Below are 22,145 nucleotides of genomic sequence, written 5' to 3' on the forward strand. Positions count from 1 at the left end.
CAGGACGGGAGGTGACTGACGACAAATGTCAAGAGAAAGAAAAACAACTGTCCTTTTAGAAGAGGCTGTGGACTGCTGAGTGACGAGGAGGACTTTGGGGGGTTTGGGTTGTAGTTTTTATTTTTATTTTTTTTATTAAGTTGAAACAATAGTATTTTGAAGGAGTGTTTTATTTCAGATACCGTCCGTAGTGAGATCAGGTTTTACTCGACACAATTCACTGCAAACTAGATATTCAGATATACAGAGGCGTTGGACCTGCTGTCATTGTCGACCGTGCAGCACTTTTACATCACATGCACGGTCTCCGTACTGTATATTATATCTACATTGTGTGTGTGTGTGTGTGTGTGTGTGTGTGTGTGTGTGTGTGTGTGTGTGTGTGTGTGTGTGTGTGTGTGTGTGTGTACTTGTGGGGGTACGGTTGTGTTTATGCGTGTGCACACACAAATAAAAAGCCACCAATTTCAGCCAAATTGTTTTTTTCACCCCCCACTCATCTATACATACAGTCCATACCCCCCCACCCCCCCCCCCCCCCACCCTGTCCCCTTCCATTTAGACATCAAACTAAGCCGGTTACATCTGTGGCAGGGGGGAGGGGCTGTCTTTGAACCTGAGTAAACTAACGAACACCTTCGGCGTCCAATGGCAGCCCCCCGCCCCCCCCCCACCAGGTACCACCACCGGAGCGCCCCCCCTCGGCAGCCCATCGGGGCAGCCGGCAGCCGTGTGTCGACACACAGCGCGCTGCGCGCTACAGCGCCTGGTCAGACGGGGGCGGGGGCGGAGCGGCGGAACAGAAGTGCTCCAGATGTGGCTGATCAGCAGCCCCCCGGGGACCGGTGTAACCGCAACACCTGGCGCACTGCGCGCCACAGCCCCGGGCTGGCACCGGGTGTGTGTGTGTGTGTGTGTGTGTGTGTGTGTGTGTGTGTGTGTGTGTGTGTGTGTGTGTGTGTGTGTGTGTGTGTGTGTGTGTGTGTGTGTGTGTGTGTATCTGTGTGTGTGCACCGGTGTGTGTGTGTATGTGTGTGTACGTGCATGTGTGTTGAGGGAAGACACTATGCTGGAGAAGAGAAAAACACACACACACACACACACACACACACACACACACACACACACACACACACACGCCCTGCTCATCAGGGTTGGAGGGAACTCCTGTACAGAGACTCTCTGGATCCCTTCAACGCAGGTCCTTCAGGCTGGGACGGACTGGAGGTGATTTTGTATTTATACCTCAGCCGGTCGTCTGGCGTATGAAGTGGGGTTTGTTATATACTCTTTTTGGGCAGCTGTTCTCTCACTCTGCTACTATGTTATGTTTTAATTCATATTCTCATATGCCTGCCTGGCTCATTTAGGTTTTTAAAGCGTTAACGTTTTGCTTCAGAGCGCTTTAAGGATGTAATGTGCCCTCATTTATAATATGAGGGCATTTGATTGATTTTTTGTCTGATCGTCACAGAAAGCCTTAAAATGTTAAAACAGAACTATAACATTTTTGTGTAAGGGTTTTCTATCAACAAGCTTTACTTTCACATAGACCTAGTATTGAATAGAAATACTTTATTCCACCACTGATGTTATAACATATCTAACATTATTATTAATATTATTATTAATATTATTATTATCATGCAGTCAAACGACATTATTTACATTAAATGATAAACCCATCAGGGGATTACCATGCAGGTGTGATTATGACCTGAGCTGAAATATTTCTAAAATAGCTCAAGATAAACGAGTTAATCAGTGAATTAGTACATACATTTGGGAGATCATGTAGGCTAGTTGCAGAATTGCAACTAAAAATAAAAACAGCGTAGAGCTTGGATATTGACTTTGTATGCGGTGGGAAGTCATTGTTTGCGGTCAGAGCAGTGAGAGTGAGGGCAGCCAGGTGAAAAACGACGCGCAGCCACGAGGCTCAATAACAGCATAGCAATGTTAAAATCTCCTTGACCCAGAGGTCGCCGAAGAGAACCCTAAATCGGTTCATATTTTCCTTGCTGAATCAATGGCGGCATAAATTTGGGCTCAATGACAAGAATAATTTAAAACGGATCCATAAACGATAGGATGCAATTCCCTATGGCTAGAGATGCATAACAATTTTTCCCAGATTGACAACTGGAACCTTGCGGGCCGAGGAACGTGCACGGTCGCTCCGACGCATGTGCGTAAAAGACAATATTAAGGGCTGACAATGCTGACTAGACTCGGTGTGACAGCCGCGCGCCTCTGTGTGGATATGCCTTTACTCGTGAGTTCAAGTACATATCGAGAAATCGATCGCTGCTGAATTTCTTACGCTTTTCTGCTCTGATCAGCAAGGATAGGAAGGACAAATTGTTTAACATACTTGAATAAATAATTCCCTCGGCGACATGCGTTCCAAGACGTATCATCTTCCCTGCACAAACGCACGTGAACGAGCGCGCGCGCACTCTCTCTCACACACACACACACACACACACACACACACACACACACACACACACACACACACACACACACACACACGAGTCATCACTTCCCTTGCATGTCACTCCCTCCTCGTAGCACTCACTCATGTAAAGAGAGACACGTTTAATCGGTCCTAAATTGAACGCACACAAAATGTGAGAAAGCTTATTGTTTGCATCTTCGCATTTTAACCATGCAACACTGAATAATAATCTGAAAAGGTTCGTAACAGCTCATACCTGCAGATACTCAGGAGGCGGTGGGAGCGATACAGACTAATTCTGTTTTGCAAAGCATCTTGCTGATAAATATTAATTTGAGCCGTCATGGCGTATTTGAAAATTCCAGCTAAAATGTCACCACATGGAACATCAATGTAATATTTCAAGGCCTGAGAGCAATACCCATATTGATTGCATTTATTTGACTCAGGGGACGAGAAATAATTCTTCAACGTGGAGACACATCTGGCGACCAAAGATGTGGAGCAGGGAATGAGAAAATGCTAAATAACAATAAAGCATAAATAATAAGGGAGGGCATTAAATGTATTATCCAGGACCTGGATTGATAACAATCACTTGAAATAAAATATTTGAGATCATATGGTGGGCTATGCTATATTTCCGAGCCGAGAATGTAGTGTTTTGTATAAACAAGTAAAGGAAGATCGTTAGAATTGAAGGGTTTATTTATGTGCTCGTCTGTTGTCTTTGGACAGTCCAAGCGCTATAACGACATTATGAAGCCTCATTCTTTTATTGTCATGTTCTAAAGTATTCCGCTTTTTTCTCTCTTTTTTCAGTCCCAGGCAGACGATTTCAAGGCTGATGTGACCTGAAGGATACTTTCTTTGTAATTAACAATATTGACTAACATTAGTTAAGGCGTCAGTCTGTCTTTGTGCAAATTAATTGAAATGTGAGTAACAGGGCTTCGACCCGTGTGTCACCACGCAACTTTGTTCACTGCATCTATTTCTAATTAAAATAACGTCGAAGACAGGCCTGTTTCATGGTAAACCACGGTCCGAACTATGAATGCAATATTATTTTTTATGATGGGTAAAATTTTCTAAAAGATACGGATGAATACAAATTACCAAAAAAAACGTAATTTAATTCGTGCACTTCCAGGTAATGGAATCATTTAAACGAAATGTCTTAACAACTTTATAAGAAAAGCATTATTTTCTCCCTATAGAAAATACAACACATTCCTTGTCTGTAGCGTATTTATACTATAATAAAAACACCTAATTGACACATATTAATTACAGCTACCCTCATTCTTTTATTGCGATAGCCTAATAAATGATGACTTTTTTTTAACAGAAACCGTGAAGGATATCTGAAGTAGAGAAATGGATGTGAGTTGTGTTTGAGGAGACGTTCTGAGTTCCCTGTAACCTGGGAGTTTGCATAAAGCACGGCTAAAGCGCCTCCCATTGGCCGCTTTGAGAACGTCTCTCTCCACTCTGAGATTGCTCGATTCAACCTTTTTATCCCTTCTCGATGGTAAGTTTTAAAAAGGTTTCCAAAAGCAATTATGGATATTCGAAAAGGCAATTGATATCAACCCATGTGAAAGGCTTTCTAACAAATGTATTCTTAACATCAAGGCGGAATATCATTTATTAATGCATAGGCTACTTGTCTACTGCATATCAATTCTTATAAATGTTGTTTCACTTTTGAAACGTCAAACTTACGAATTTCCCCCGCCAAAGTTCGGGAGACGTCAAGAGAAATGTTTAATGCTTTGCACCGCCGGTTTTCCTCAAAATTCATAACAATAAACAACATCCGACCAAAGATATTCTAAATAATGGAGCGGAGGAAGCCCAAGACAACAGCTTCAAAAGGTAAATACCTTTTCCTGCCATCTGTGGAGGCACGTGGGATAGTGGTCTTTGTGAGCGCGGGGTGGAAAGGGAAATCAGGGGTTTTGGCGCAGACAATGTCAGCATTTCAATAAAAAATGGAATCAGGGCCCCACTGTTTACTTCCCCTACCTCAACTCCCAGAGAGGTTCCTAAATGTGTCATAAATAGCAGCGGAAAACCGAAAGGAGAGGAGTGAGATAAATAGGGCCCGCACCTCAGGAACACTTCTGTTTTTGAGGCAAACGGAGCAAGTGTGAGTAAGACTGTCAGGGCCCATCTGTAGGGGCCACCACAACCATCCTGGCTGATTTGAAATTAGACAAATACTTCTGTCGCAGTCTCTCTTACTCTGCCTGCTGCCTGTCTGTGTGTCCCTGTCTACCTGTCTTTCTGTCTGTCTGTCCCTGTCTCTCTGTCTTCCTGTCTGTCTGTCTGTCCCTGTCTCTCTGTCTTCCTGTCTGTCCGTCTGTCTGTCCCTGTCTCTCTGTCTTCCTGTCTGTCTGTCTGTCCCTGTCTCTCTGTCTGTCTGTCTGTCTGTCCCTGTCTCTCTGTATGATGATCTGTGTCCGTCTGTCTGTCCCTGTCTCTGACCATCTGTCTCTCACACCCAACCTCACTCAGAAAAACAAAAGGCCACATAAATACAAACACTAAAGAATGCAGGATGAGCTTCATTTGGTTCCCATCTCTGTGCCAGACATTTACAGTTAAACAACGACACGATGCATTAAGAATCAGAACCAGGACATCGCCTGCAGCAGAGAGCAGTGTGGTGGGGCGACAGTGGGCTATAGCTTAAGGTATAGCATAGCACACATACACACACACACACACACAGACCACACACACACACACACACACACACACACACACACACACACACACACACACACACACACACACACACACACACACACACACACACACACACACACAGCGCAGCGAGCGCGAGGGCAGAGCTGCGGTGTCGCAGGTGATTTAACGGTTGTCACGGCAGCACTGAAAGTGTACCGAGACAGTGTCCCCGTCAAAGCTAATATTTGTGATGAATCACCGTCATGTGATGGGCTCCGTACTAATAGGCATGCAGAGATCTAGCGCGAGCCCGGTTTGGCTAATGAGCATATTCTAGTGGACGTGTGATGTCACTCGACGGCTTGGCTTGGGGAGGGGGGGGGGGGGGGGGGGGGGGGGGGGGGGGTAGTATTGAAGTGGCGTTCATCTCTGGATCTGATCGCCCGATAACCGGAGGAACCTGTTGGATGTTGGCTCCTTTGTGTTGCTTCCACCGCGGTTAAGCTGTTCAACGTGACATTCACAAAGCCATTAGAGCGTTCCTCTGGCCAGGTAAATCAAGGTGCGCTGGGCGTTTAGAGCAGGAAATGGTGCAGCCGGCTTTATGGTTTATCAGGAAGCTCTGAGCCCCGCTGTCGTCAGGGAGTCAATGAGGTGATTACTGCTCTGGAGTTTGGTTTGTTTTTCATTTAGTTTAGTTTAGTTTTCTTTGGTGTCTGTGTGTCGATCTGTCTGTCTGCCTGCCAGCCTGCCTACTTTCTTACCTGTCTGTCTGTCTGTCTGTCTGTCTGTCTGTCTGTCTGTCTGTCTGTCTGTCTGTCTGTCACTCGTCGGTTATCTGTTGTTGTACAGTGCATGGTGTCGTATCATTGGCTGGGCCTGTTGTTGTACAGTGTGTGGTGTAGTATCATTGGCTGGGCCTGTTGTTGTACAGTGTATGGTGTCGTATCATTGGCTGGGCCTGTTGTTGTACAGTGTATGGTGTCGTATCATTGGCTGGGCCTGTTGTTGTACAGTGTATGGTGTCGTATCATTGGCTGGGCCTGTTGTTGTACAGTGTAAGGTGTGGTATCATTGGCCCACTCCAGTAGCTCAGCAGAAGCAATAGCGTACGTGTTTCCACCTAGCTGGTCCGAGCGCTGCCGTGTGTCTCTTGAAGACAGACCGGGCCTCACACAAGACCAGCCCCCCTGAGACCCAGAGAACCAATGAAGGGCCACTGCCTCCGACCTGAGACCCAGAGAACCAATGAGGAGCCACTGCCTCCGACATGAGACCCAACGAACCAATGAGGAGCCACTGCCTCCGACCTGAGGCCCAACAAACCAATGAGGAGACACTGCCTCCGACCTGAGACCCAACGAACCAATGAGGAGCCACTGCCTCCGACCTGAGACCCAGAGAACCAATGAGGAGCCACTGCCTCCGACCTGAGACCCAGAGAACCAATGAGGAGCCACTGCCTCCGACATGAGACCCAGAGAACCAATGAGGAGCCACTGCCTCCGACCTGAGACCCAACGAACCAATGAGGGGCCACTGCCTCCGACCTGAGCCCCAACGAACCAATGAGGAGCCACTGCCTCCGACCTGAGACCCAACGAACCAATGAGGGGCCACTGCCTCCGACCTGAGGCCCAACGAACCAATGAGGAGCCACTGCCTCCGACCTGAGACCCAACGAACCAATGAGGAGCCACTGCCTCCAGGAGGGGCCCTCTGCCTCCAGGAGGGGCCCTCTGCCTCCAGGAGGGGCCCTCTGCCTCCAGGAGGGGCCCTCTGACTCCAGGAGGGGCCCACTGCCTCCAGGAGGGCCCACTGCCTCCAGGAGGGGCCCACTGCCTCCAAGAGGGGCCCTCTGCCTCCAGGAGGGGCCCACTGCCTCCAGGAGGGGCCCACTGCCTCCAGGAGGGGCCCTCTGCCTCCAGGAGGGGCCCTCTGCCTCCAGGAGGGGCCCACTGCCTCCAGGAGGGGCCCACTGCCTCCAGGAGGGCCCTCTGCCTCCAGGAGGGGCCCTCTGCCTCAGGGAGGGGCCCACTGCCTCCAGGAGGGGCCCACTGCCTCCAGGAGGGGCCCTCTGCCTCCAGGAGGGCCCACTGCCTCCAGGAGGGGCCCACTGCCTCCAGGAGGGGCCCTCTGCCTCCAGGAGGGCCCTCTGCCTCCAGGAGGGGCCCTCTGCCTCCAGGAGGGCCCACTGCCTCCAGGAGGGCCCTCTGCCTCCAGGAGGGGCCCTCTGCCTCCAGGAGGGGCCCTCTGCCTCAGGGAGGGGCCCTCTGCTTCTTCTTGTAATCCAGCTAAGTAGCGCCACCGAGGAAGCCCTCAACTCGACGCCATCCACTCATGTGCGCCCTCCTTCCTTCTCTGCTTCCCTTTCCAGCGGGCGAGACAGCCACCTTATTTTATTCCCAGCCGCCCATGCCAATGTAGATTTACAAACGGGCCTATAAAACCTGGAGACCGCAGAAAAGCAAAAGTCACTGATCTCACAATTACTTAGCCCCCTCGGCTGAACCTCCCCCCTCCCTTTGAAGTCCTGGAGAGAGAGAGAGAGAGAGAGAGAGAGAGAGAGAGAGAGAGAGAGAGAGAGAGAGAGAGAGAGAGAGAGAGAGAGAGAGAGAGAGAGAGAGAGAGATCACCGTTCCTGTGCCGTCTGTTTCGCGGCTCGACGGAGGAAACCAAAGAAAGAGCCAAACCCGTACGCCGATCAATGTCCGACCAATTTGTCTCGTCGGTATCACACTGAATTCCATCACATTCAAGCAACACTCCATGGTTTGGGTTATTTTCTTTCATGCGCCAACCCCCCCCACGCCCTCTCCTCCCCCTCTCCCCCTCCCCATCCTTTACACCCCCCCCCCCCCCCCCCCCCCTTCAAAACACAGCCTCCGCCAGAGCCCTCAATTGCTTGTTTAACGTGACACATAATTACTGTGGAAATATTTGTGTATTTTGTACGAGTGCCACGACTGCCAAGTCCTCCAGGGCTCCCAGTGCAGCCAGGAGCCCTGATTAAAACAAGATGCTTCATTTGGGCCAGCTTTGGAGAAATCACTCCCAGAGAACGGCCTCCCTCTGCCAAGGCCTCTGCTGGCCGGGCCGCACGCGCACGTGTGCGTGTGCGTGTGCGTGTGTGTGTGTGTTGGTTCAGAGTGGGATGGATTGTGCTGTGTAATGGAGTTGGTTAGTGGTGGTCGTTTTTAGGTTGGTTTGATTATTGTATCATTTCTTTATGTTATCTATCTCATCTGTTTGCCTGTGGTTCTATCTTTCAGTCGGTGTATCTATTCACTCTGTATCTATTCTGTTCATATTTGGTGGATATTGGATGTCGAAGTTACGTTTTTGACGGTTTGTATCTGTTTAACTGAAGGGCTGCAGTTGACCAGCTCTCTGGTTGTGAACAGACTGAGGTCATTCACAGCTACTGAAAGCTGCTGTATTTCTACTCTTCAGTAACGCGGCTATCACTTCACGACAGAATGCACCCATTGAAATACAACGTCTTCTGTCCCCCTCTGTGTCTAGTGTCCAAAAGGCTCTCACTGTTCCCCTTCAGTTCCATCATGTGTTCACCTGTAATGTGTTCACCTGTAATGTGTTCACCTGTAATATGTTCACCTGTAATGTGGTCACCTGTAATGTGGTCACCTGTAACGTGGTCACCTGTAACGGGTTCACCTGTAACGTGTTCACCTGTAACGGGTTCACCTGTAACGGGTTCACCTGTAACGTGGTCACCTGTAACGTGTTCATCTGTTACGTCCTCACCTGTAACGTTTTCACCTGTAACGTGTTCACCTGTAACGTGTACACCTGTCTCGTGTTCACCCGTCTCGTGTTCACCTGTAGTGTCTTCACTGGCTCTCCGTGAGGAAGCTGATCAAAGCGCACACTGAAGTATCGAGGACCGGTATTAACGTCACAAATAACCACGAGGAAGGCGCTTCAAAAACCGGTTCCTACAGTCAGACTGAGGGGCAGAGGAGAGTCGTTCACCCCGGGGTGAGTCTCCTCGGGGGGGAGTCTCCCCTGGGGGTGAGTCTTGATCCTCCTCTCTAGGGGGGGGGGGGGGGGAGAGGAGGCTCGGCTGGGGGGGGGGAGAGGAGGGTCAGCTGGGCTGACCTTCAGGCGGGCCGCTGGCGTTCCTGCGACGGGGATCCTTTGATATTTACTGACAGTTTCAATTAATGGAGACGGGAAAAGAAGACCCAAACGCCGGGTGAACTTTGCAGAGTCTGCGCCGTTGCATCTTTGATGTGTGTGTGTGTGTGTGTGTGTGTGTGTGTGTGTGTGTGTGTGTGTGTGTGTGTGTGTGTGTGTGTGTGTGTGTGTGTGTGTGTGTGTGTGTGTGTGTGTTTGTGTGTGTGTTGGGGGGGGGGGGGGGGTTGAGGAGTCTGGCCTCAGCAGCAGCCTGGTGACAGACACACACTTTTTTTTCCCACAAGTTTCTCAATCCATTCTGGGTTCTAAACGGCTGTCATCAACGGTAGTGGATTCAAGCTGTTTACTATCTAGGAGAGGCTTCGTTCCAACGCGGCTTCCGGTGACTACAGATGGAGGTAATTAGGGAGGGTTAACCAGTCATCTTGGTGATGATCTCCATGAGGCCTACAGGTATGGCTGCAGACATAGGGGATCGAACCCGGAGCCGGTCGGTTGGAGAGTGGACTGCCGTGTTCAACGCCCCTGGAAGCACAGTCCACATCAGGATGGCCGGTGGTCAGGTTCGGTTCTAGCTTCATGTAGATCGGGGCCTCATTCCGGTTATTGAAAGCAAATGATCATTAGATTTCCAAAACCGTGCCACTGGTTTGTCCTGAATGACAAATGAAGGTGGTGCTTAATGAAGGACTGGAGACGCACGCGTCCACAACCGTCTCCTATATAACCCTTATGAATATTTAAGATTCTTTAATTCTGTATATAATTGTGCACTAAGGCTTTGCATCTCTATAGACTTCACAAATAAAGTGTGTAATGGAAGAGACGGTCCTGGCTATATTCCATTAATCATTGAAATTAATTAACTGGTGAAAATACGGGGACATGGTATGGATGTGATCCATCGGGGAGCTGGAGGAGTTGTCTCCAACACGTCCTTTCTGTATGGGAAGGTGTAATTAAAATGAAGCGCCTGACTAATAAACGCCTCTAAGAGTTTCTTCATGTCGCCCGGTGTTACTGCCTCCTGAAAAATGCAATTGATTTTTGCAGCGACGTGAAAGACGGGGTAATGTGTCCGCGCATCACCCCCACGGTTCAGATACTTCAGACCAGCAGGATAACAAGACTGCCTAAGTGTTTTTGAATGATCATATCTATAATATATATTATTCCAACAGAATCTTTACGTTTACTTTCTTATTTTACACAACATTCAAATGAGGTGTGAAAATCTACGCAAATAGATAAAATATGTAAAAATATATGAATCAATACACGCCGACACCAACCGCACACTGCTAACACGCATGCCGACCGCCAACCGCGTAGCATCGGGAGCAGGAAGTGGAGAGCAGGAAGTGGAGGGCAGGAAGTGGACGCTTTAGCGGGCCTCGCGGCTTCCTGTGGGCGGGAGCGTGGACGTGCGCAGGAACCCGGTGTCGCGCTGGAAATCCTCCGTCAGACGGAACAAAGTGTGGCCGCGTCGATCCTCCGTCTTGTTTTATATGATGGCTCGAAATAAATGAACTTTAAATGGAACCTTGGCAGGGACAGCGAGGCCTATTGATCGCCCCGAGCTGGGAGCTGAAGTTTAAGGGCACAGCTTTCCCGGGGGGCCGGGGCCAGGGGGGGGGGGGGGGGGGGGGGGGGGGGGGAGAGGGCGGTAACTGGAGTAATGAAATTGATTAGGAGAGGGAGGGTGACAAGCTAGTGGAGTCAAGCCCTTGATGTAAGGAAACAAGAGTGCTATCTAATTGGGGTGTAATACGGGTCTTTAGATGACATTAAGCACAGATGTGGTGGTGGAAGGGAGAGAGAACGAGAGAGAGAACGAGAGAGAGAGAGAGAGAGAGAGAGAGAGAGAGAGAGAGAGAGAGAGAGAGAGAGAGAGAGAGAGAGAGAGAGAGAGAGAGAGAGAGAGAGAGAGAGACCCTCCCTCCCCCCTCCCGGATTGAGCCCAGATAATGTGGCGTTGGTTGTTGGTTATTTTTTAATTACCGGCCCGTCTCATTGCATTATCAGAGTCCTGTTTGACAGCAGAAGGTCAGTGAATCCGTGTGGGCTTTTATTTTATCCACTCCCCACTTCCACTTCCACCCCCCCCCCCCCCCCCCCCCCCCCCCACAATGTCTCAATGTATGGGCGTTGACTTTCCCCATCAATCCCCCCAGGGCCACCCGTCGGCCCCCGCTCCCCCATTAGGGGCTCAGGGCCCCGGGTCCCTGGGGCCCGCGCGGACCCCGGCGCAGAGCCTGCTCTTGGGTGGGGGGGGGACCACACGGAGGTACGGTGTCCTCCTCTCTGGCAGGGGGCCCGTCCCACGCGTCCCCATCCATCCCGGGGGGCCGGAGCTGTCTCCGACCAGCAGGATGGCCAGAAGTTACTGTGCATTACAAGCACTTAGCGCGGCCATACCAAGGTTCACCTCTGAGTTCCAATCCCAGGCCAGAACCGGGGGCTGGGGGGCCGTCATTAAAAAGCCATTACACGGCCATATTTCATTCGGCGGTCCCACCCGTGTGTCAAGGTGTTAAAAGCTCGATGTATATTTCCTGCGTCCCGGGCCGGCGGGCCACGGACGGCGTGCGGCCTCTCGCTGCAGTCGTTGACCTTGGCCCCGCCAGCCTTCATTAGCTTTTAGACACTTATCAGTCATAACCGGGTTCGTCCTCTCGGCTCTGCTTCCTCCTTCGCTTCACTTAGGCTGGCAAATAACGGCTGAAATCCATTTATCTGCCATTTCCAACAAGTGCGTGACATTAACAAATTATCTGCTTTTCGCTAAGTATGGCCAAGGTACCCTCTAAAGGATTCACCACTCCGGTAGTCAAGGTCGGGGCTTTTTAGAAACTGCCCTTTTTTATTTTTCCGACCCGGTCTATTTTCTTTCCTTCCTCGTCTTTAAATATTCATTCAGCTTTTGCATGCTGAGCTGAGATTTTATGAGCACTTTCAGCCGCATTTCTCCCAACACCCAGTGTTTATTCGGTTTTGATTATTTATGCCCCACTCTAACTTTATAACTCACATCCCTAGGAAAACATTGATCCAAGAGGCAGATGAATCTAATTAGGACCCTTTCCTCCCTGCTGGATATTGACTTGTTTTGAAAGGTGCCTCTCCATTTCAAGCGAATGTCTCCGAAATGCTCGCGCCCAATCTCTTAAAGGAAAACTTTGGACTGCTAATGATACATGAGAGATGTTTAGTCCATAAATGCATTCCCCATATAGATCTAAAGTAGAGCGGATCATAATGCATCATGCCCGATACCCCAGGGAGGCTGAGGCAGGCTCTTCTCTAATAACAAAGCAGTTACATATTATTCCTATAAATACAGCGGCTCTCTCTGGTGTGGATCTAAGTTACTCCCAGTTAACAGACGAGGGCAGTGGTTAGGAACCATCTCTCTCCACCTAGGAACCCGGGGGCCCGGTTAGGAACCCGAGGGCCCTAACCGCGTCGCCCCCGCGGACGAGGCGTCACAGACTGAGACCGCGTATCGTGGCTCCCGGAGAGAACGCCATCTTGGCGAAGAAAAACCCTGTGCTGTTGACATAAGAAGACGGACCTCGTTTCGCTAGAACTTAGAACATAAACGGTAGAACATAAACGGTAGAACTTAGAACATAAACGGTAGAACATAGAACATAAATGCTAGAACACGGAACATAAACGCTAGAACATAGAACATAAACGCTACAACTTAGAACATAAACGCTAGAACATAGAACATAAACGCTAGAACTTAGAACATAAACGCTAGAACATAGAACATAAACGCGAGACGGAACAAGGAGACGAAACAAGGAGTTAGTAGTTAGAGTCCGTCTCGTCCCATTTGTCTCCGGTCGTCGACCTCGCTCCCTTGGTGTCCGGGCGCTTGTTCGACAGAACAGAGCGTCTTCGTTTCTCATGAAAAGCATGTAAAGGATGTAGACCTTTTTCGCTCAGACCCGATTCTAGACCATTCTGTGGCGTTGATTCCTGTTTAAAGCGGTCATGATTATTTTATTTTGTAGCGTTAATGGAAGTAAATTTCAGTGGAGGGGATGGGGTCGGCGAGACATTTGCAATTCATATTCCCTGACGTGATCGCATTAGGAGTCTGTTCTGTCATATTTGATTAATGCGCCGTGTTTTCCTTAAAACAGGATTCAAATATGAAAACCGACGGAAATGAGGCTATTACACAGAATTATCAATTTTTTATAATCTACTCAAGGAGGAGGGGTGAAAAAGACGAAGTGCTCAGAAACGCGAGAGATCAGGATTCAGCAACATTAGTAATCAGTGTTGGGCTGCAGAAAGCAGTGGCCTGCGTCTTTGTTTGACGGCACAATGCCAGGGCACAGAACACAATTAACACGAGTGGCTTCTAGGCCCGCGTTACAAAGTCCATATGTTGGAAACATTAACCACTGTGTCAGATATATGTTTACGCGTAGGGCATTTAAATTAGCCCGCTTTCGGCTCTTTCTAACAATGCCTTTCTGGAGGGGGGCGGGAGGGGGAGGAACAGGGATAAATTATTGAGCCGCTGCCATCGTCAGTGAGGCCGGAGCAACCCCTCCGTCTCACAGAGTGCAGTCCCTCAGTGGTCTTAGGTATCTTATAAATGTTCCTTTATCATTAAGTAATCATAAAGTTGAATGCCCGGTACTTAGTTTTAACAGGTACGTGCAAATTAAAGCATAAATAATGTACAAATACAAGCTCGAATACTGATAGTCTTAAGAGTTAAGTATTAAAAAATCAAATCAAAGTCACACACTTTTACTTTAGCCTAGTACTCTTACGCTCTGCGGAGCACTGTGTGTATTTATATATTTATGTGTATAAATATTCAATAATATCAAATCACATCTAATAATGCACCTTTGTATTTAAATATTAATGTATAGGCTTATATTAGGGTTTCACATGATGTCACACACATTCGGGTCAGCCATCTTTATCCATCCATCAAAACATAGATCTATATATATAGCACTCTGCATTTGTATAATATATATATAAAACAACCCATGTAGAATTTCCATGTATTACGTGGAGGTTTCCAATGACCTCGCCTGGACAGGTAACTTTACGTCAGGTACTTAACATTACATACTACCCCCGCCCCCTCCACCGCTGGCCCGTCCCGTCCAGAGCCCCGCTAAGGCCGTCCTCATGTCGCAGAGTGAGGCATTAGTCAAAGCACGCGGGCCAACTCCCTCCGTCTATGGGGTATTTTACCTTGTGAAAACACCCTGGAAAGGCACAGCGGGCTCCTTAGTCAATGTCAATAGCCGTTTTTGGAACAAAGTGCATGTGTAGTGGAGTCAGCCGGCTCTCCAATTCCACCGTCGGCCATTTAGCCTGACCGTGGGTGACGGTGAATTAAAAAGAGGGGCCTTTATGTTCGACCCTGCAGAGCAAAGGGCTACATCCATAACTTACGGAGACAGCGAGGCCATTAGCCGCCGCGGCTAGGCCACCTTTACATAATACGATGCGGGGTAATCGCGGCGGAGTCCTACTGCACCGGGGGTAGAGGGCGCCTATCCCTATGCAGATCTGTAGTGCAGGAGTCAGCACCAGAAATGATAACACAGCCACCGCGCTGCCGGGTCCGGGCCCCGCTATTGATTCCGTTACCACTACTTCGACATGTTTCCGCCCGATATTATTGGCTGTAAATGAGTCGGCAGATTCCTCGGATAAGATCGTATCGTATGAAGTCCATGGACGGGGGCGGGGGGGGGGGCTGGAGACGGATCGCACACATGTGACTGCGCAACACGCGGACAAATAAAAATTGTCAGCGAAAGAAAAAAAAAAAGCAAAGTTATTAATCCCGAACACCGGCCGTTTCTTTTCATATCTTTCCTTTTTTTCTTTACCTCAAAGAACGAGGAACACATGGGCCTCGGGCGGGATGCCGTGAACACACGAAGCGACGTTCCAACGACAAACTGCTCTCAGCTGGAACCAGGGGGGGGGGGGGGGGGGGGGGGGACATGAGCTGTGGTCGGATCCAGATCCGGGAGGAGGAAGAAGGGGGGGGCGGCAGTTCCACGGGCCACACAGTAGTTGCCCATCACACACACACACACACACACACACACACACACACACACACACACACACACACACACACACACACACACACACACACACACTGTGTGCATCTGCTCGGTGAACTCTGCTGTGTGCCGTCGCTGCCACTATGGATCTGCCTGGTGGGGGGGGGGGCGTTCTGGGAGGGAGGGGGGTCTGTTGTGGGGGGGGGTCGTTCTTTAACCGGCGTATAACTCCTGCACCCGTTATGTCGGATCCGATGACACCCCGCTCTGCTTTGATTTACATATGTCCGAAAACGCTTACGCCCGCGATTAAGCGAGTTGACGATATCAAAGAAGGACGCTGCTGCAACGCCGTCCGTCTTTGAAAGGGATGAGCCGGGAAGGCCGGACAGACGGACTTCTCTTCGAATTACCTTAATGCCTCCAAAAGGGTCAAGCCAATAATGAATTATTGATAAGCATCATATGGATCTAACACCGTGGCTCCACATGCCTATTAGAGGCTGCGCTCCATGCATTTAGCCGGCTTGGAGCGGCTGCCTTGAACATCACTCTTAACTTCTTCTTTTTTTTTACTTCTACCCATTAGCTGTTAACAATGACGGACTCCGGGCCGCTCACGTTCCCAGCAAAGATCCAACGGCCGAGTCGGATGGAGAAGATCTTCTGTCATTCACTGAACTCTGTGCTTCCTCCTCCCGCCTGCCTCCCAAGGCGAAGGGGGAGTGCATTTAGGATTATTTTATATATATCTACTGGGAAATTAGTACGAGGGGAAAGAGTCTTTCAGGTGGAATGACGGTCAGATGAAAATTGAGAAGTTTGGAAAAAAAGCACAAATCTAATTGTGCCAATCCCTCGAGGGTTAATATTGAACTATTGTATAAAAAGGTCCATGATATCCCATCTATGATTTATTGCTAGATTCCAGTCATTTTCAATACATTACAGTTTCCAAATTGTGTTTAAATTGAGTGTAGAAGAGAAGAGGCCATTAGGAGATGCAGAAATGAAAATTATATTTAAATATTCATGCCCTCGGTACCTTATTATTGAATCTCTACACTAACAAAATCAATATTAAGTGCAGTTTGACATAAATTTATTTATGAATTTCGACTTTCTAAGTACTCGTTTTTTCACTCAAAAAGGACAAGTATAATGCTGTAATGATATCAAAACAGAGTGTCAGGGTGCATTAGGCTCCGACTTTATGAACCAGCACATAAAACTCCAGAGCATCCCTCACCAAAGTGCTTACTACACACAAATGTCGCTTTTTACAAACATCAGTCATTTCACCGCTCGGCGGTCGCCCTCGTGATAACGAACGGCGCAGTCATCTTGTTTTACCCTAAACGAGGCCCTTCTCAGCGAGCCCGCTCGGATTAGAGCCGGGGCCGGAGACTTTGTAACATTTAATTAAAATGAACGTCCCTCTCTCCGCGTCCTCTCGCTCTCCGTCCCGGCCCCGCCGTGTCCTTGTGCGTCTGGCCCCGGCGCCGCGCGGGGCTCCTGACTCGACTCCTTCGCCGACTGCGGGCGCTTTTGTTGTCGGACGGCCCTCTTTAAAACTTAGCATAAAATAACATTGTGCTTTATTGAAAGGCTGCGAGGAAGAGGATTAATAAATGACTGGCAATAAAGATTCCCTCAAGGGGCTTCTTGTTTGATTACCAATGTGGCGTCGTGGTATATATATATATATATATATATGTATATTGTGTTCATCGAGGTAAACAAGGGAATTGGGGAAGGAAAACCTTGTTTGCGGCCGATATTTACACACTCTTCACCGAATCCTATTAGCGCGCCTCGAGATAAATCCCTGAAAAGGGTCTGATTTCAGAGCGCTGCTGAAACATCTTTCCCACCGCTGTTTACTGAGGAGCGGGGAGGAAGTTAAAAGGCTCTTTAGTCGAGGGAGAAGGACGCATTTCTGGACACAAGATGATGCCATAAAAAAACGCAAAGGCAGTACGAAGCGACGCATCAATCTGGAGCCAGCAGAGAGAGGCGGGGGGGGGGGGGGGGGGGGGGGGGGGGGGGGGCAGTAAATCACGCCATGGCAGCCCTCGGCCCCGCCTTTAAAATAATTTAAAGAGATTCAAAAGGGCCCCCCCGATCCCTCCAGAGCCCCTTAGTAAGGGCTCTTATAAAGCCCTGGTACCGAGGCGCGAGGACACAGAAACACGACCCAGGACCCTGTTGAGGGACGCCAGAATGACGGGGTACGGCTCCGGGGGGGCCCCAGGATGCTTAAAGGCCGATGGCGCCATCAGCAGCTGGGAGGACAGGCGGTAAAGGTAGAGGGTGGGGGGGGTGGGGGGGTTGGGGGGGTTCAGCTGGTGCGATTGCCTTCTTTTATATGTTTTACAGACCCTCCTCGCAGGTCTGTGTGTCTCAAAGCGTGCCGTTTACCCACACGTGGGTTTATAGGACGCATGGACGCATACACACACACACTGCACACACGTGCACACACACACTGCACACACACACACTGCACACACGTGCACACACACACTGCAGTGCACACACGTGCACACACACATGGACATGGCACACACACATTGACACCAACACAAGCACACAAACATACAGTATAACTGACTCACAGACACAAATGCACTCACAAACACACACTCACAAATAGACACACACATGCACACACACACACACACACTGCACACAAGCATGCACATGGCACACACATTGACACCAACACAAGCACACAAACATACAGTATAACTGACTCACAGACACAAATGCACTCACAAACACACACACACACACACACACACATAGACACACACATAAACATATAAACACACACACACATTAAAGGGCTTTCTGAATTCAACTCAGGTTTATTCTGTTGTAAGTGATTTACCATAATTGAGCAAAGGCTAATTATTTGGGGAGATTATGCATATAAAACATTTTTACATTAATTCCCGCTGTTGACCTTTGAACCTTGAGATAATAGTCTTCGCCGGAGCGTTTAGGGTCACACACTCCACGCAGTGTTTATGAACACATTCCTTTGGTCAGAAAATTGGATTTTGACATTCAATAAATTGAGTCAGTTAGGACATTTTTTCCCTTCAATAAAACAGTCCTTTACAGCGCTCGGGAAAGTGTCTCAGTCTAATCCCCCCCCCCCCCCCCCCCCCCCCCCCCCCCCCCCCCCCCCCCCCCCCCCCCCCCCCCCCCCCCCCCCCCCCCACACACACCTCCTCCTGCTAGAAAATGGAATCGTAAAAACTGTTCATGCTAAATGAAAAAGGGCGTCATAAAGTAGCATTAGGTTGGAGTGCCCCCCCCACCACACACCCCATCCTTATCAATACCCCCTCTCTGGTGCTCCCTCCCCCCCCTCCCTCCCTCCCTCTCAGGTCTCCCTGAAACAAGACATAACAGGCGTAGAAAGAGCCACAATCTGTCATTCTTGTAATATCAGATAAAAGTCTTTAAAAGCTAAAGGTGCGGGGATTCTTTTTGTTCAGCGCTGGCGCGGCCCGCGGTCCCCGGGATTAGCGACATAAAGCACTATATATTATTTGCAGGAGAGCTTAGCTGGCAGAATCTGTGCCTTCACACATAAGTCAATTTATATTAGAATTTCTATACATGCATTTTCTTGTTACCGTCAGTATGCAAAAATGGTACTTACAAACAAATAATGCATAATGTACCAGCGGTGAGAGCATCAATAACCCTGTTTGAGGGTTTTAAAACGAAATGCAAAATGAGAGAGGGGGGGGGGGGGGGAAGAGAGCAGCATAAAGATAGGCCGTATAATATATACAATGCATTAAACACGAAAAACGTCAAAAAATATATAAAGCGAGCTCTTGGCTCAGGAGACAGCCCGCCGTTTATCAAGAGCGGGACGAGGAGCGGGGAATGAAGACACCGGCGCCTTCAGACGCCGCACGTATTTCATTGACTAACAAAGTCAGGTTATCAGCGTAAAGAGGAAAACTCTCTGCTGCTACTGCTGCAGTCCTTCTCCAGTCCTACCACTGCAGAGCCATCAGCCAGGAAGAGAGACAGAGAGAGACAGAGAGGGGGGGGGGAGAGAGACAGAGACAGAGAGGGGGGGGGAGAGAGACAGAGAGAGACAGAGAGGGGGGGGGAGAGAGACAGAGACAGAGAGGGGGGGGGGGAGAGAGACAGAGACAGAGAGGGGGGGGGGAGAGAGACAGAGACAGAGAGGGGGGGGGAGAGAGAGAGAGAGAGACAGAGAGGGGGGGGGAGAGAGACAGAGACAGAGAGGGGGGGGGGAGAGAGACAGAGACAGAGAGGGGGGGGGAGAGAGACAGAGAGAGACAGAGAGGGGGGGGGAGAGAGACAGAGACAGAGAGGGGGGGGGGAGAGAGACAGAGACAGAGAGGGGGGGGGAGAGAGACAGAGAGAGACAGAGAGGGGGGGGGGAGAGAGACAGAGACAGAGAGGGGGGGGGAGAGAGACAGAGACAGAGAGGGGGGGGGGAGAGAGACAGAGACAGAGAGGGGGGGAGAGAGAGACAGAGAGAGACAGAGAGGGGGGGGGGAGAGAGACAGAGACAGACAGAGACAGAGACAGAGAGAGGGGGGGGAGAGAGACAGACAGACAGACAGACAGACAGACAGACAGACAGACAGACGGACAGACAGAGAGAGAGAGACACAGAGAGACACAGAGAGAGCGAGAGTTCAATAGGGACAATGGACTTGAAGAAATATATAAATCCCAATATAAAAATAAGTACTTTTACTGAATCCTGGGTGAGATATTGAGGCGTTGCACAGAAATTGTACAATTGAGGTTAAAGACATAAAGGATTGGATGTCCCTTCACAGAGACAATGGAGGTCACGGTGTTAAACAAGCACTGTTACTTCTCATGCTATATCGTGCGTTGTAAATAACAAGCACTAAGAAGTGCCCTTGAACGCCAGCGTGCGGAACGTTGGAGAACAGTGTTCTTTGTGGGGAACTTTACAGCGACAAATGGAGCTAATGAGCAGAGCCAATCACTCAGAGATATTTGCAAAAAGTGGTAAAAAGACTGGAACATTCTATGACAACAGGAACCGTTTACAACAAGGAGTGCATAACGTGGATCCCACTTCAGAACAGACTAGACAATCGGATTACTTGACAACAGAGAGAGAAAGAGGACGTTCAGGAGAGCTAGTCTTTTAGCAGAGAACCTGTCAATGTACAGCTCCTTCGGGCACTTTGGTACACCACATAACACATGTCCCCCCCCCCCCACACACACACACACTCGTCCGTCCACTCAGTTCGTAGCGGATGTTGTGCAGTTTGCGGTGAGGCGTACTGTTGCCTCTGTTGCATTTTCTCCCACTGGTTTGACATTCAAGATCGCTCAATTATGTATGAACGGCAGGCAATATCCTTTACCATCATGCCCCTGATGGAACATATTTCATTTTCAAGGGCTGCAGAGCACAATCAGAACCCCTCCACGTAATTACGACTTATTAAAAATGATTGTGAATTATCAGTGGATCTGTGGCGCGGCGTCCGGGTCCAGACAGCGAGCTGGGGCGTGCTGCGCCTGGCAGAGGGTCTGTCAGAACAACACGTCGGGGCTCACGGACCACTGAACCATGGATACCTCCAATGAGCCAAACGCATCGAGATCACAGCCTGCATCATCCCCGTAAGCCACATTATGGGGGCTCCACGGGGGGGTTGTGTTATAGGGGTGTGTTGTTGCTTCAGGGGGTGCCCAGGTAGTACTGGTGAGTCACTTTGGCCTGACTTGTTTGCGAGCCTCTATGAGCACTTGCGTGGCTGTTTCCCCGGCTCCCTATACACAGTGTCGTTATGAAGAGACACAGCCGAGCAGTGAAAATACATCTTAAACAGCATGTTTACCCCTCACACAACATGCAGGGATTAAAAATGGATGAGGCACGCCATCCATTATTTCAGCCTCCAAATGGCAAAATCTGTATAAAGCCCTAAGTATCTGTCTGGGTGAGAATAAATAAATCAAATACACACTTTTTCTTTGTGCAGAGGATGACGCCTGATGTCGTGTTTGTGGAGAGCGAGCGGTTCTCCGGAAAACACGACAAGCTTTCTGAACTCGTATAAATAAATCAAAAGTTTTCAATTAGCTTCTTGTGTCTTTTCGGTGAAATCAAATGCTTTGTCACTTCTTTGCAGGGAGGGGGTTCCTGGGGGGTGGGGGTGTTATATTTTAATTCCAAGGTGAATTTCTCCCTGTCTGAATTATTCTTAAATTCGCCAACATGGACACGTGCCAGAAGTGATTTTGCTGTAAACACGGAAATGATTTCTAACATGCATTGTGTAGAGAGAGAGCGAGAGGAAAAGCACCATAAAAAATTTAGCTTCACAAGACAAGTGAATAAAAATGCGTGCTGAAACAAGGAAAAGAACCTCGACATTCACAGTTTTTACATTAATAATGGAGGCTTTTCCGGGACTAACATCGCTGTTCCCTCTTCTGTCTGACTGCTGCCATCCTTGCCCCCATTTTGTTATTTTTAGAGATTTGTGAGAATAGCGGCGTCTTGTTTTTGGTTGTTGCTGTACTTTGTCTCTCTGCACACGGTGCCTAAGTGTCCAACGCACACATGTCTGCTGTGTGTTTCCACGTTTCAGGGCAGCAGGGCAGCACTTTGATTTAAATTATCTACAGCTATTTGTTTGCTACGCGCCGCGCGGTACAACGGGCCAACGTCTCCGGCTGCTTCCGACCGAACGGAG

The sequence above is a fragment of the Gadus morhua genome, chromosome 1, assembly GCF_902167405.1.
Source record: "Gadus morhua chromosome 1, gadMor3.0, whole genome shotgun sequence".
NCBI lineage: Eukaryota > Metazoa > Chordata > Actinopteri > Gadiformes > Gadidae > Gadus > Gadus morhua.